The following is a 13,891-nucleotide window of genomic DNA, read 5'->3' on the forward strand; positions in this document are numbered from 1 at the left end:
AAATGCTCATCATCACTGGCCATCAGAGAAATGCAAATCAAAACCACAGTGAGATACCATCTCACACCAGTTAGAATGGCCATCATTAAAAAATCAGGAAACAACAGGTGCTGGAGAGGATGTGGAGAAATAGGAACACTTTTACACTGTTGGTGGGACTGTAAACTAGTTCAACCATTGTGGAAGTCAGTGTGGCGATTCCTCAGGGATCTTGAACTAGAAATACCATTTGACCCAGCCATCCCATTACTGGGTATATACCCAAAGGACTATAAATCATGCTGCTATAAAGACACATGCACACATATGTTTATTGCGGCACTATTCACAATAGCAAAGACTTGGAACCAACCCAAATGTCCAACAACGATAGACTGGATTAAGAAAATGTGGCACATATACACCATGGAATACTATGCAGCCATAAAAAATGATGAGTTCGTGTACTTTGTAGGGACATGGATGAAACTGGAAAACATCATTCTCAGTAAACTATCGCAAGGACAAAAAACCAAACATCGCATGTTCTCACTCATAGGTGGGAATTGAACAATGAGAACTCATGGACACAGGAAGGGGCACATCACACTGCGGGGGATGTTGTGGGGAGGGGGGAGGGGGGAGGGACAGCATTAGGAGATACACCTAATGCTAAATGACGAGTTAATGGGTGCAGGAAATCAACATGGCACATGGATACATATGTAACAAACCTGCACATTGTGCACATGTACCCTAAAACCCTAAAGTATAATAATAAAAAAAAAAAAATCCCAGCACTTTGGGAGGTGAAGGTGGGAGGATCACTGAGGTCAGGAGTTCAAGACCAGCCTGGCCAACATGGCAAAACCCCGTCTCTACTAGAAATACAAAAATTAGCTGGGTGTGGTGGCGTGCACCTGTAATCCCACCTACTCAGGAGGCTGAGGTAGGAGAATCACTTGAACCTGGTGGGCGGAGGTTGCAGTAAGCCAAGGTCACGCCACTGCACTCAAGCCTGGGAGATAAAGCGAGACTCCATCTCAAAAAAAAAAAAAAAAAAAAAAAGAAGAAGGAATTTTCTGTGACAGTGGCTATCCTCCCTCCTGGACAGGGCTTTTTTATTCCTTTAGTTTGACTGCATTCTCTCTCAGACAGCTGTACCCTCCTCAGAATTCTATCCTAGCTGGTGTATAAGTTTTCTTTGGCCTGTATCTTGAGGATTTTAGCTTTAGGTTAGTGATGCCTTTGCAATTCAGTTGTTGGGGCTCCTATCCTAATTAAATTATTAATTATATTTTTATTGCCCAGTGCTCTGCTCAGTTCCTGGTATTTCTTCACTCTATTTTAGAATTTCAGTGGATTTTGTCTTATCGTCTCAGTGGTTTCCCCATGTACATAACGTATTTTGGGTTTCCTCAACTCTTGTCAATCCAAGCCCATTGATTTTTTTTTCTTTGGGTGCACCTCACAATTTCTGGTTTGCTGATAGTGACTTTTCTTGCTTGCTAGTGCCGATATGGCTATACATGCCACACGGTCTGTAAATGTAAGGGATTTGGGTCGGTATTTACATAGACATCAAATTCATTCCTCTGGTTTATTTATTCTCATAGAGGTCACTTAAGCTAGTCATTTGGTGGGATAGTTTTAATTTCTTGCTTCAAGTCACAGCGTTATTACCCTGCCCTGAAAATATTACATTGACCTTTTTTTATGTGAGCAAGTGGTTCGTACTTACTGGGCAATCATACTTTCCAGAAATTTTAAGTGTCTGAACCTTTATATTTGCACATGGCTATTGCTCTATGTATAGTTGTATTTTTTGTGTGTAATTAATAAGCCACCAGCCCATGATGCTAAATTCTAAGAGCAAAGATGTCTTTAAAATGAAACTGAATGCTTTAACTTTCCTTTGTAGCACTTTGTATCATCATAGACTCCTGAATTGTTTCTTCAACATGATAGCCTTCAACCAAATAAACATGTGACACCTACTGACTACGTTTATTTTTCCACTTTGGAAAGACCCATCATGGTAGAAGGGGATGTTAATAGACTTGCCCAGTGGAGCTTAATAAGTTAGTTCTTAAAAGAGGAACTGAATGGAATGGTAATAATACAGATTCTCAATAGCTCAATGGCCCTCCCCAGCAGAGAAAAGGCTGGCCTCATTTCTGGATTACTCTCTGACATAAATTTCTCAGTCACAGGATATTTCAGAGAATTTTACATGAAACGCAGGAAAACCACATTCCACCCACATTTGGTCTTGACAGAGACTCATGTTGTGACATATATACTTTTCTATTATGTATACTAGAAAAGAAAAATCTCAGAATGGAAATTTGGGAACTTGCTGGGCTTACCAAAACTGAAAATATAACTGTGGCTGGGTTCTTGTAGAACTGAGTGATAAAGAAATTGTCTTTTATAAGTTTCAGAAAAGAGATGGTATTTTTATGTGGGTAACCTTTGAGAACCAGCAAATCACTAACATAGAAGATACCCAAATTCCCCATCTTAAGAATATAGTAGAAGTGTAATTTTATGATTAAAATGCAAGTCCACACATATGTAGCTAAGAACACAAGTCCTCTAAGATGAGCCAAGAAAAAAAAAATTACTGATGTTTGACTCAGTTAGCTATTCTTTCTGACAGGAGATTAAAGCCGCCTGTGAGATTTCTTTGACTCGTGACTCATTTAATTCGTTTAGACATTGCCAGCAGAGCAAGCTACGACAAAGCAGATCCATCTTAACAAGCTCACTCCTGGTTGTTCTAATAAAGAAAAATAATTGAATTGCTGATTTTGATTTTTCAAAATTCACTCAGCATTTGAGTATTTGGCTTCACACTCCAAATAAACACAGAAATATTTATTACATCATCTTCTTCCCCAGAGTGAATGGGAAAAAAAGCACACACACAGAATTAGCTCCAGGTAGCCTTTAAACTAGTGCAGCACTGAAGTATGTTTGCCATGTTTAGTTTATTATAATTGAATTTTTAACTTAAAATCTTACTGTCTTATTTGGAAGAAGCATCAGTTCAAAGCACATAGGTCTATGTGGATAAATGAATAACGCTGATGTTAAGCACATTTATTATGAATGTTATTTCTCAAGATGCATCTGCTGCAGTGGAGAAGAATCAGTCCTGGTCAAAGTGAGCAGTAGGTAGAGCTGAAGCAGCAAGCTGGTGGTCAGACATATTTATTCAACCTGAACACTGTTTTAAAAAAAATGCATAAACATTTGAAAATCAGGAGACTCCACATAAAAATTCAGACATGCTGTTCCCTTGCAAATTTATAGGAATTAGCAACAGGAAAGCTCATTTCCAATCCTCAGGTGCTAAGTAGCAGTAGATTCCTCCATTGCTTGCAGTGTGGGCACACGCACTTCACCAAGCTGGCCTCATTCGTATTTCCTGCCTGATCCGTAACACAGGTTTGGGACCACTGATAAAGACAGTAAAGCATAAACCTTAGAATTAAAAGACCTCTGTACTCATTCCACTGTTAGCACCGAGACAATGCTCATTTGGATGTGGCTAGCATCTAGACAGCTAGATCTTATCCAGATATACTGAGGATGGGCTGTGTATCATCATTAAGAGGCAGCTTTACCACAGCTATGTCCAATGCACAGCAAACTTGCTCAATTAATTACTTTAAGACAAAGTGGATGGTCTCTGTATCTTGACTAGGATGGGAAGGGAGAGGGTTATAATTAAAGTCTTATCTAGAACCTGGAACTTTAGATATTATCTAATTTAAACTTCACAATAAGGTCAGGAGGCTGGTGTTTTATAGATAGAAAAACAAAGTTAAGGAAAATAAGCTGACTTGATGTTGAACAATTACCAAGTGGTAGGGCAGCTATTCAAAGCCAAGTCTGTGTGACCAAAAAAAAAAAAATCTACATTTTATCAATTTTAGAACATCTCTTTGGAGACATATCCCCTCTCAATAAAATGAGGAGAATGTTAATCCTTTGACTCTCAGAGATATGCACTATATTAATATCATTTTTATGTTTGTGATTCTACGGGGGGATATTAGCTCATATTACCAATATTTCAAGCTTTAAAGTATAGAAAACTTTAAACAGGACCCTTTTAAACAACTTCCCAGTGAGCAGTTATCCTCCCTGGTATGAGTTTGGCAGCAGCTATAATAGAGAGTCAAATTAGCAGTGGCTCAAACACATTAGAAATGTATTTCTTGGAGTTTCATACTTTCTGTGACTCCCACATGCTTGCACATTAATAAATTTGTATGCCTTTGTCCTGTTAAAAAAATGTATTTCTCCTCACATAATAGTCTGAGATTAAGCATTTCACAGCCAGTATTATGAGTTCCAAGTGGTTAGGACTCAAGTTCTTTTTAATCTTCTTCCACTGACCTAGAGTGATGTTTTCATCCCATGGTACAAGATGGCTTGCTACCACGTTGCACACATTATTTTCACTCATATCTCATTAACTAGAATGTAATGAAATAACCACATCTACATATGAAAGAGTCTGGGGAATGTAGTTATTGTCTAAGGCACCCTGTGCCTCGCTAAATTTTATTATCATGGAAGGAGGAGGAAACCAGTACTGTGAGACAATGACCCATCTCAGGCAGACCCTTTAAAGCTTACACGTAAAGTACAACCATACCACACTTCTCCCTTCTGATGTAGATGCCTGTCTCTTCTACTAACCACTTGACTTTTTCTTCTTTCTATTTTTGTGTCACTGTCAAAGTCCTGAGTCTTTAAAAAGTCCTCCTGTTTTGTGTGATTAAAATTAGGAGATGATGAAAGTATGATTTCATGAATCACATGATTTATTGCCACACCAAGGTAATTTTTTTCTTAGGTTGGCAATGCTTAAAGAGGGAGAGCATAGCAAGAACAAATCTCAGAGGAAATACGCTTGATAAACATGGTACATTAACCACACAGTGAGTGAGTTCCAAAATTGTTAAAGTTTAGTTGGTCAGTTATGATGGAGGCAGACCTCTATGGAAAGTAAAGTCTAATGAAAGTTTGAGGTGTACCTTTATGCAAGTGGTTCTTGAGAGAGGCTAGCTTCACCAACAAGATGGAGGAAGACCACCCAGGTTGATAAAGACACATAAGTTCCCTCCATGCTAGAGGACAGTGCTGGTGTTGGATGGTGAGGTTTCAGAGATTAGCTCAAAGGCTAACAGGTGTGGCCTTGTCATAGACTGAGCTCTCAGTCTTCAGACAAGTGGCTAACAAGAGTATAGGCCTGTAGTATACTGAACTCATCAAGTGTCTGTCAAACTCTTGGGCTTATATGTATTTTGAAGTCCAATCGTTGAGGTCAATAGCTCGTATATGGGGTCTCATAAGGTGTGATGTCTCATTCTTGAGGAGAGGGAGAATTCACTCCAAGTTCTTGTCACAGCAAAATATATGTCACCCAAGTTGCAAACTATGAATCATTTCACAGCTACCTAATACCTCCCTAGGTTAGGTCTTATGTCCACACTTGATCACATCAGATTTCTTCCTGTTCCATTTGTCAGTGTTTCCCTCTCCCAACCCTGTATATTTTGTGGTGGTGTTCTCATTTGGAAATTACTAGCCCTCTACATGTCAACAAGTGTCAATCTTCCTCCAGGTTAACTTTAAAATACAAATTTGTAATACATCTTTGTGGAGGTAGGATGATTTTCCTAGGCAGAGATTTCTTTTCATATTCAATGGTGTACTATTTTGACTGGAAAGGGCAAAACAGTATATGATTACATTTCTTTGGTAGTATCAGGTATATAGATATGCACTTAACAAGTAGCAATCAGCTATAGTCATGATTCTCATGTTTTGTAGAGCCATTGGGTATCTATTAGACAGAAACAACAGCAATAGTCATCATCAACAATTAATAATCCATAAATTGATCTATAGATTTAATGCAATCCTAATTAACACCTTATCAAGCTTTTTATTGACGTTGACAAGCTGATTATGAAATTCAAATGAAAATGTCAAGGACCTGTAATAGCCAAGACAAACTAAAAAATATTGGAGGACAACTAATATCTAATTTCAAGTCTTATTAAGATACAGTGATCCACACAATATAGTATTAGCATTAAATAGATCGCTGAAACATAACAGGGAATCCAGAAATAGACTCATACATTTATAGACAACTGTTTTTCAACAAAAGTGTAAAGGAATTGAGGGGAGAAAGGATAGTCTTTTCAGTAAATGGTAATGAAAGAATTGAAATACATATGCAAAAAAATGAACACTGATCTACACCTCACATCATATACAAAAATTGACTTGAAATATAGACAAATGATCAAAAGCATGATCCATAAAGCCACAAATTGATAAACTGGACTTCATGAAAAGTTAAAACTTCTGCTCTTCAAAAAACACTGTTAAGAGAATAAAGAAACAAGGCACAGACTGAGAGAAAAATATTTGCAAATGATATATCTAGTTAAAGCACTTATATCCAGAAAGTATAAAGAAATCTTGAAACTCAATAATGAGAAAATAACCCAAGTCAAAAGGGTGGTGTGTTGAGGGTTGGGGGGGATGCCGGAAGAAAGGCAAGCAAAAGATTTGAACATATTCTTCACCAAAGAAGGTGGTGAATAGGCTCATGAAAAAATGCCCAACACCATTAGTCATTAGGGAAATGCAAATTAAAACTACAATATGATATCATTATGAACCTATCAGAATGGTTAGTATTTAAAAGTCTGACAATACCAGATATTAGTGAGGATGTGGAACAACTGCTGGTAGGAACATAAAATAGCATACTTTGGAAATTGCTGTGTAGTTTCATTAAAAGTTAAGCATACGCTTGCCATATGATCCAGTCATTCTATACCTGGATATCTTTTCCAAAAGAAATGAAATCATATATCACTTGTACATTAAGGTTCATAGCAGCTTTATTTGTAAGAGTCCCAAACTGCAAACAACTCAAATGTCCATCAAGAGATGAGTGAATAAACAAATTGTGTATATCCATACAATGGAAAACTATCTGCAACAAAATGAGATGAGCTATTTATTGATATATGCAACAACTGATGAATTTCAAAATAATTATGCTGAGTGAAAGAAGTCAGACAAAGAGTACATACTATATAAGTCTATTTATATAAAACTCTAGAAAATGCAAAGTGACATAATGCAGAGTGACAAAAATTAGGTCAGTTCTTGCCTGGGGTGGAATTAAAGAGAGGAGCTCATCACAAAGGGGATGAAGGAAGAAATATTTTGGAGTGGTAGAACTTTCCTGTATCTTGATTGTTGTGGGGGCGGTTACATATTCTCCTTGTCAAAGCTCACAAAACTATACTGCCTCTAGGATAGTATAGCTTACGATTACCTTTCAATAAATGAATTGATAGGCTCTTGGTATATACCAGAAATAAAATTGATTTTTAATAAAGAAAATGGAATCTAAAATATCCATTAATTTTCCTCATTGTTTTCCTCCATGCTGGGCTATAAGATAACACAAAGTGTAACTGTAGTTAAAAAAAATTATTCATTGTTTATTTAAAATTCAAATTTAACTGACCCTAGTTGTTGTTGTTTTTGCTAAATCTGGCAACTCCAATATATCTATATCTATATCTATATATCTATATCTATATCTATATCCTATCTATCTGTCATTCTGTCTTGTATAAGTGCCATGTCTATTTTTAAGCAATTTAACTTTGTGAAGAATCTTCCAAGATAAACTGTGTGCAAACTATTTTCCCAGGTAATAAAACACAATGACCAGTGATTTAAAGTTATCTGATATAAATCAATCAAGTGCTGGAGGCCAACTACCAAAAATGATTATTTTCATTTAAAGTAATTAAAGCATTACCATTGGCAATAATAGGCTGTCAGACCAGTTTCCTCTGAGGCCACTGATAGTTCAAGAAAATAAAACATCATTAGCATATATTGCAAAGCAGTTTATACAAAAGTGGGATAAAATCACTAAGCCACAGGGTAAAAAAGGAAGACATTAGAACAAAAACATTTCCCTGTTTTACTCTGCTAAAATTAATGTCTTGTAAACTAAGATAAGATTCTAGGAAATGATTGCTGCTACCCACCTTTCTACTAACAACTCCAGGATACATGTCTATCTTGAGCCAAACAGCAGTTTAAACCAATGCAGAGCTAGGTGTTAACATGGCCTTGGGTTCTGGGGGTACCCAGGGGAGAAACTGAGGTGAGGGCTTCCCCTGGGGCTGGGCAAGAGCCTGAGACCTACATCAGATTACCCAGGAAGAGGATCAGTAAACAAACAAGATTTGGAAAAAGCTTGCCCCTCAGGGATCCACTTACCATGGAAAGAAGGTAGTATAAGACCCATATTAAAGTCACTGGCTCCCTACCCCCTAAAAAAGCCAATAAACTGCTGAGTAGTTACGGTAAGTCCTCTGATTCCTGAGGCTAGAGGAAAAGTTTGGGAACCTGGAGGCTTCTTCTAGTAGCTAGAGACGAGCAACTTGCCTGCCATTGCATTGCCAGCCTGTGTGGTGGAGGGCCACCATCCATCACTCACCACACTGCCGGGAGCTTAGGTGAGCTAGCCCAGAACATGTTAATGCTGTAAAAACCCTGCTAAGGGCTGGGCACAGTGGCTCACACCTGTAATCCCAGCACTCTGGGAGGTCGAGGTAGGTGGATTGCTTGAGGCTAGGAGTTCAAGACCAGTCTAGACATAGCGAAATCCCATCTGTACTAAAAATACAAAAATTAGCCAGGCATGTTAGTGCACACCTGTAATCCGAGCTACTTGGGAGGCTGAGGCAGGATAATCACTTGGACCCGGTAGGCGGAGGTTGCAGTGAGCTGAGATTGTGCCACTGCACTCCAGCCTGGGTGACAGAGCAAGACCCTGTCTCAAACAACAACAACAAACAACAACACCTACAAAAACCCTGCTAAGGGCCCACAACCCAGAAAGACAAAGATCACTCTGGACAAATACAACATTCCTGGTGAAAAAGAACTGCTATAAGAGAAACATAAGGGAAAAGTGTTCAAGAAGATGCAGGTCATATACATATGCACACACACATATTTTCTGGTGCTAAAACAAGCCATAATTTCCCTATGAAACAACTTAGCACATGAATTGAAGGAGAGGATGGTCATCACAGAGGTTAAAAAAAAAAATGGCCTGAAAGACTATGGAAGAAATAGCTCAAAGGACAGTCATGTGAAATCATGATAGAAATCATGAGAGGACAGAGAAGAAGATTTGGGGATAGATTTAGTAGACATAACATGTAGTAGAAATAGAAAGAAATAAATTATAAAACTGATAATATAAGAAAATTTCGGGGCGCTAAAGACCCAAGTCTACAGACTAAAAGAAATTGCAGAGAAATAGGCAGCGTTAATGAGGAAAGAACACACACTTAGGCATATCCAGGGAAATTTTTGAAGCCCCGGAATAAAATAAAGTTGTACAAATTTCCAGCCAGTAAAAGCAAATTATCTACATGAAAAATGACAGTACAGGAAAAGAAAATAATAATTCATGGAATTAATTAAACAAATGTAATGGAAAAGTAGAGTTGAATATTTACATTAAGAAGGGAAGACATGGCCGAGTGCGGTGGCTAACGCCTGTAATCCTAACACTTTAGGAGACCGAGGAAGGTGGATCACCTGAGGTCAGGAGTTTGAGACCAGCCTGGCCAACACGGTGAAATCCCATCTCTACTAAAAATACAAAATTAGCCGGGTGTGGGGGTGTATGCCTGTAATCCCAGCTACTTGGGAGGCTGAGGCAAGAGAATCGCTTGAACCTGGGAAGGTGGAGATTGCAGTGAGCCGAGATCATGCCATTGCACTCCAGCCTGGGCAACAAGAGGGAAACTCTGTCTCAAAAAAAAAAAAGAAGGGAAGACATGGCACAAATTGTAAGTTGATCAAATCAGCAGAAATGAGAAAAATGAAACAGAAGAAACATTGTAAAAAAAAAAGACATAAAGTAAAATAGAAAACATAAAAGTAAGTATATCAATCACAACATTAAAGAAAAATGGGCTAGTTTCTTCCATTAAATGTCAGAGATTGTCAAATTTGTTAAAATATAAAACCTAACTGCAAACAACTTAGAACAAAGTGGTTTAAAAAAAAAAAAAAAGATTAAAAATCAAGGGATAACCCTACAATAGCCTCTAAGTGTTTATGTAAAAGGAAGCATCTCACTTCTCTCACCTTAAATCAAAAGTTAGAAATGATTAAGCTTAGTGAGGAGGGCGTGTTGAAAGCCCAGATAGCCCAAAAGCCAGGCCTTTTGTAACAGTCAGCCAAGTTGTGAATGCAAAGGAAAAGTTAGTGAAGGAAATTAAAAGTGCTATTCCAGTGAATACATGAGTGACAAAGTAAAACCACTTTATTGCCATAATAGAGACAATTCAAGTGGTCTGGACAGAAGATCAAACCAGCTACAACATTCCGTTAAACCAAAACCTAATCCAGAACGAGTCCCTAACTTTCTGCAATTCTGTGATGGTTGAGAGAGGTGAAAAGGCTGCAGAAGAAAAGTTGTAAGCTAGCACAGGTTGGTTCATGAGGTTCAAGGAAAGAAGATATTTCCATAACATAAAAGTGCAAGGTGAAGCAGCGAGTGCTGATGGAGAAGCTGCAGCAAGTTATCCAGAAGATCTGGCTAGGATCATTGATGAAGGTGGCTCCACTAAACAACAACTTTCACTGTAGATAAAACAGCCTCCCCTTGGAAGAAGACACCATCTAGGACTTTCATAGCTAGAGGAGAAAAGTCAATGCCTGGCTTCAAAGCTTCGAAGGATAGGCTGACTCTTGTTAAGAGCTAATATAGCTGGTGACTATAAGTGGGAACCAATGCTTATTTACTATTCCAAAAATCCTATAGCTCTTAACAATTATGATAAATCTACTCGGCCTGGGTTGTATAAATGGAACAACAGAGCCTGGATGACAGCACATCTGTTTACAGCAAGGTTTACTGAATATTTTAAGCTCACTGTTGAGACCTATTGCTCAGAAAATAAGATTCTTTTCAAAATATTACTGCTTGTTGACAAGACACTTGATCACTCAAAAGTTCTGATGGAGATGTACATGGAGATTAATGTTGTTTTCATGCCCGCTAACACAACATTCATTCTGTAGCCCACAGATCAAAGGGTAGTTCTAATTCTCAAGTCTTATTCTTTAAGAAATACATTTTATAAAGCTATAGCTGCCATACATAGTGATTCCTCTGATGAATATGGGCAAAGCACATTGAAAACCTCCTGGAAAGGATTCACCATTCTAAATGCCATTGAGAACATTCGTGGCTGGGTGCAGTGGCTCATGCTTGTAATTCCGCTTTGGAAGGCTGAGGTGGGCAGATTGCTTGAGCTCAGGAGTTCAAGACCAGCCTGGGCAACATGGCAAAACCCCATCTCTATTAAAAATTAGGCAGGTGTGGTTGTGCATACCTGTAATCCCAGATACTCGAGGGGCTGAGGTGGTGGGATCGCTTGAGCCTGGGAGGCAAAGTTTGCAGAGAGCTGAGATCACATCACTGGACTCTAGCCTGAGGGACAGAGTGAGACCCTGTCGCAAAAAAAAAAAAAAAAAAGAATATTCATGATTCATAGGTAAAAGTCAAAATATAAAATTAACAGGAGTTTGGAAGAAATTGATTCTAACACCCCTCATGGATGATTTTGAGGGGTTCCAGACTTCAGTGGAGGTAGTAGCTAGAGATATGATGGAAATAGCAAGAGAACTAGAATTCGAAGTGAGGCCTGAAGATTTGACTGAATTGCTGTAATCTTGTGATAAAACTTGAATGAATGAGGAGTCGCTTTTTATAGATAACCAAAGAAAGTAGTTTCTTGAGACAAGATCTCCTGGTGAAGATGCTGTGAACATTGTTGAAATAACAACAAAGGACTTAGAATATTACATGAACTTAGTTGATAAAGCAATGGCAGGGTTTGAGAAGATTGATTCCAATTTTGAAATAAGTGCTATTGTGGGTAAACTGCTATCAAACAGCATTACATGCTAGAGAAATCTTTCATGAAAAGAAGAGTCAAATGATGCAGCAAACTTCACTGTTGTCCTATTTCAAGAAATTGCCACAGCCACCCCAGCCTTTAGCAACCACCATCCTGATCAGTCATCAGCCGTCAACATGGAGGCAAGACCCTCCACCAGCAAGAAGATTACAACTCACTGAAGGAACAGATGCTGGTTAGAATTGTTTAGTAATAAAGTATTTTTAAATTAAGGTACATACATTGCTGTTTTTAGACATAATGCTTATTTCCAAAGTATGCACGTAAAGCAAAAATATGAGAAATGCAAGGAGAACTTGATAAAAATACAATTAGAGAATTAAATATATGTCTCCCAGAGTTAACTACATCTAGTATACAAATCAGTAAATTCAATTTACTATATTTCTCCCATTGATTCAAGAAACATTTACAAAATTAATCCTGTATTTGGCCAAAAAGGAAACCTTGACAAATTAAAGTTGCCAAAAATAAAATAAAGAAAAATGCATGTTTTAAGGGTTATTTTCCTAATCACACTTCAATAAAATGAGGTGTAAATTATAAAAGTTTTAACTTTTGGAAAGTTAATCGATTAATCAAAAAAATAAAAAGTGAAATTACCAACTACTGAGAAAGCAATGAAGTGGAACAGCAAAAGCTACACTCAAAATGAACTTATTGCTTTAAATGTCTTTGTTATCAAAGGTAAAAAAGAAAAAAATTAATCACCAGAAATTGGGAAACGAATGATGAAGGAAACTAAAAAGGATTGGCTTAATATAAATAGAAGCTGAAATTAATAAAGTAGAAAACCAAAACAAGCCAAAATAAAGCAGAAGGGATAAATAAATCTGAAAGCTGTTTTTATTTTTATTTTTTTGAGACCAATAAAGTAGATAAACTCTCTGTGAACCTGATTAAAGAGAGAATGCACATGGCAAACAAAAGAGGTCACTTGCAAAAATATGCAAGATTAAAAATGAGAAGGAAACAAAAACATAGATACAGACATGATTCAAAGAATTATAAGAGATTACTGCTTGCAATTCCATGGGTACAAATTTGAAAACACAGAGGAAGTGAATGATTTCCTAACAATATAAATTACCTTAAATTGCCAATCACTGTAGAAGACGTTGGGCTGGTGATTAAGAATCTATCATGAAAAAAGGCACAAAGACCAGATGGGTTTAATTTTTAAAGAACAGATGATTCCAATGTTATTTAAACATTTCCAGGCCATTGGAAGAAAAAGGGAAAAATCCCCTCAATTCAGAAGCCAGATTAATTTTGTTTCCAAAGCCTGATAGGCTATGCTATGCCCATCTCACTTAAAAATGCACATACAAAAAATTTAAATGTTATCAAATGTACCTATGCTTCCATCTCAGCTTAGGTTCTCTAGATAGACTGCATGGTAGAGATATTATGCATAGCCAAGGTTTATTGGGGAGTGCTCTCAGGAACAACACCTGTAAGAAAGTAAGAGGTGGAGGACTAGTGTGGGGGGGAGTTAAACTGTAGTACTGCTATAACAGTGGCTAGCATCTATCCTATTCCATGGAGAGCTGCGAACCAGTCATAGGCTGTTCCCTGAGTAGAAACTGCCATCAGCAATCCTCAACACTTGGGACAGCTGTGGTACTAAGAGTCTCCTGCTGAAGGTGGTACCTGGGCAGCACACCGCAGCATCCATCAGACTTGAGTGACAAGAGTTTCAATTTATACCTGATTACCAGTGTGGTTACCAGTGTGGTTTGCTATCAAGAAATTGAGCATTATAATAATTTTTTGTGTCAAACTTTTAAAAACTTATTAAGACCACATAATAATTAGATGCTGAAAAGGTA

The sequence above is a fragment of the Hylobates moloch genome, unplaced genomic scaffold, assembly GCF_009828535.3.
Source record: "Hylobates moloch isolate HMO894 unplaced genomic scaffold, HMol_V3 SCAFFOLD_2, whole genome shotgun sequence".
Taxonomy (NCBI): Eukaryota; Metazoa; Chordata; class Mammalia; order Primates; family Hylobatidae; genus Hylobates; species Hylobates moloch.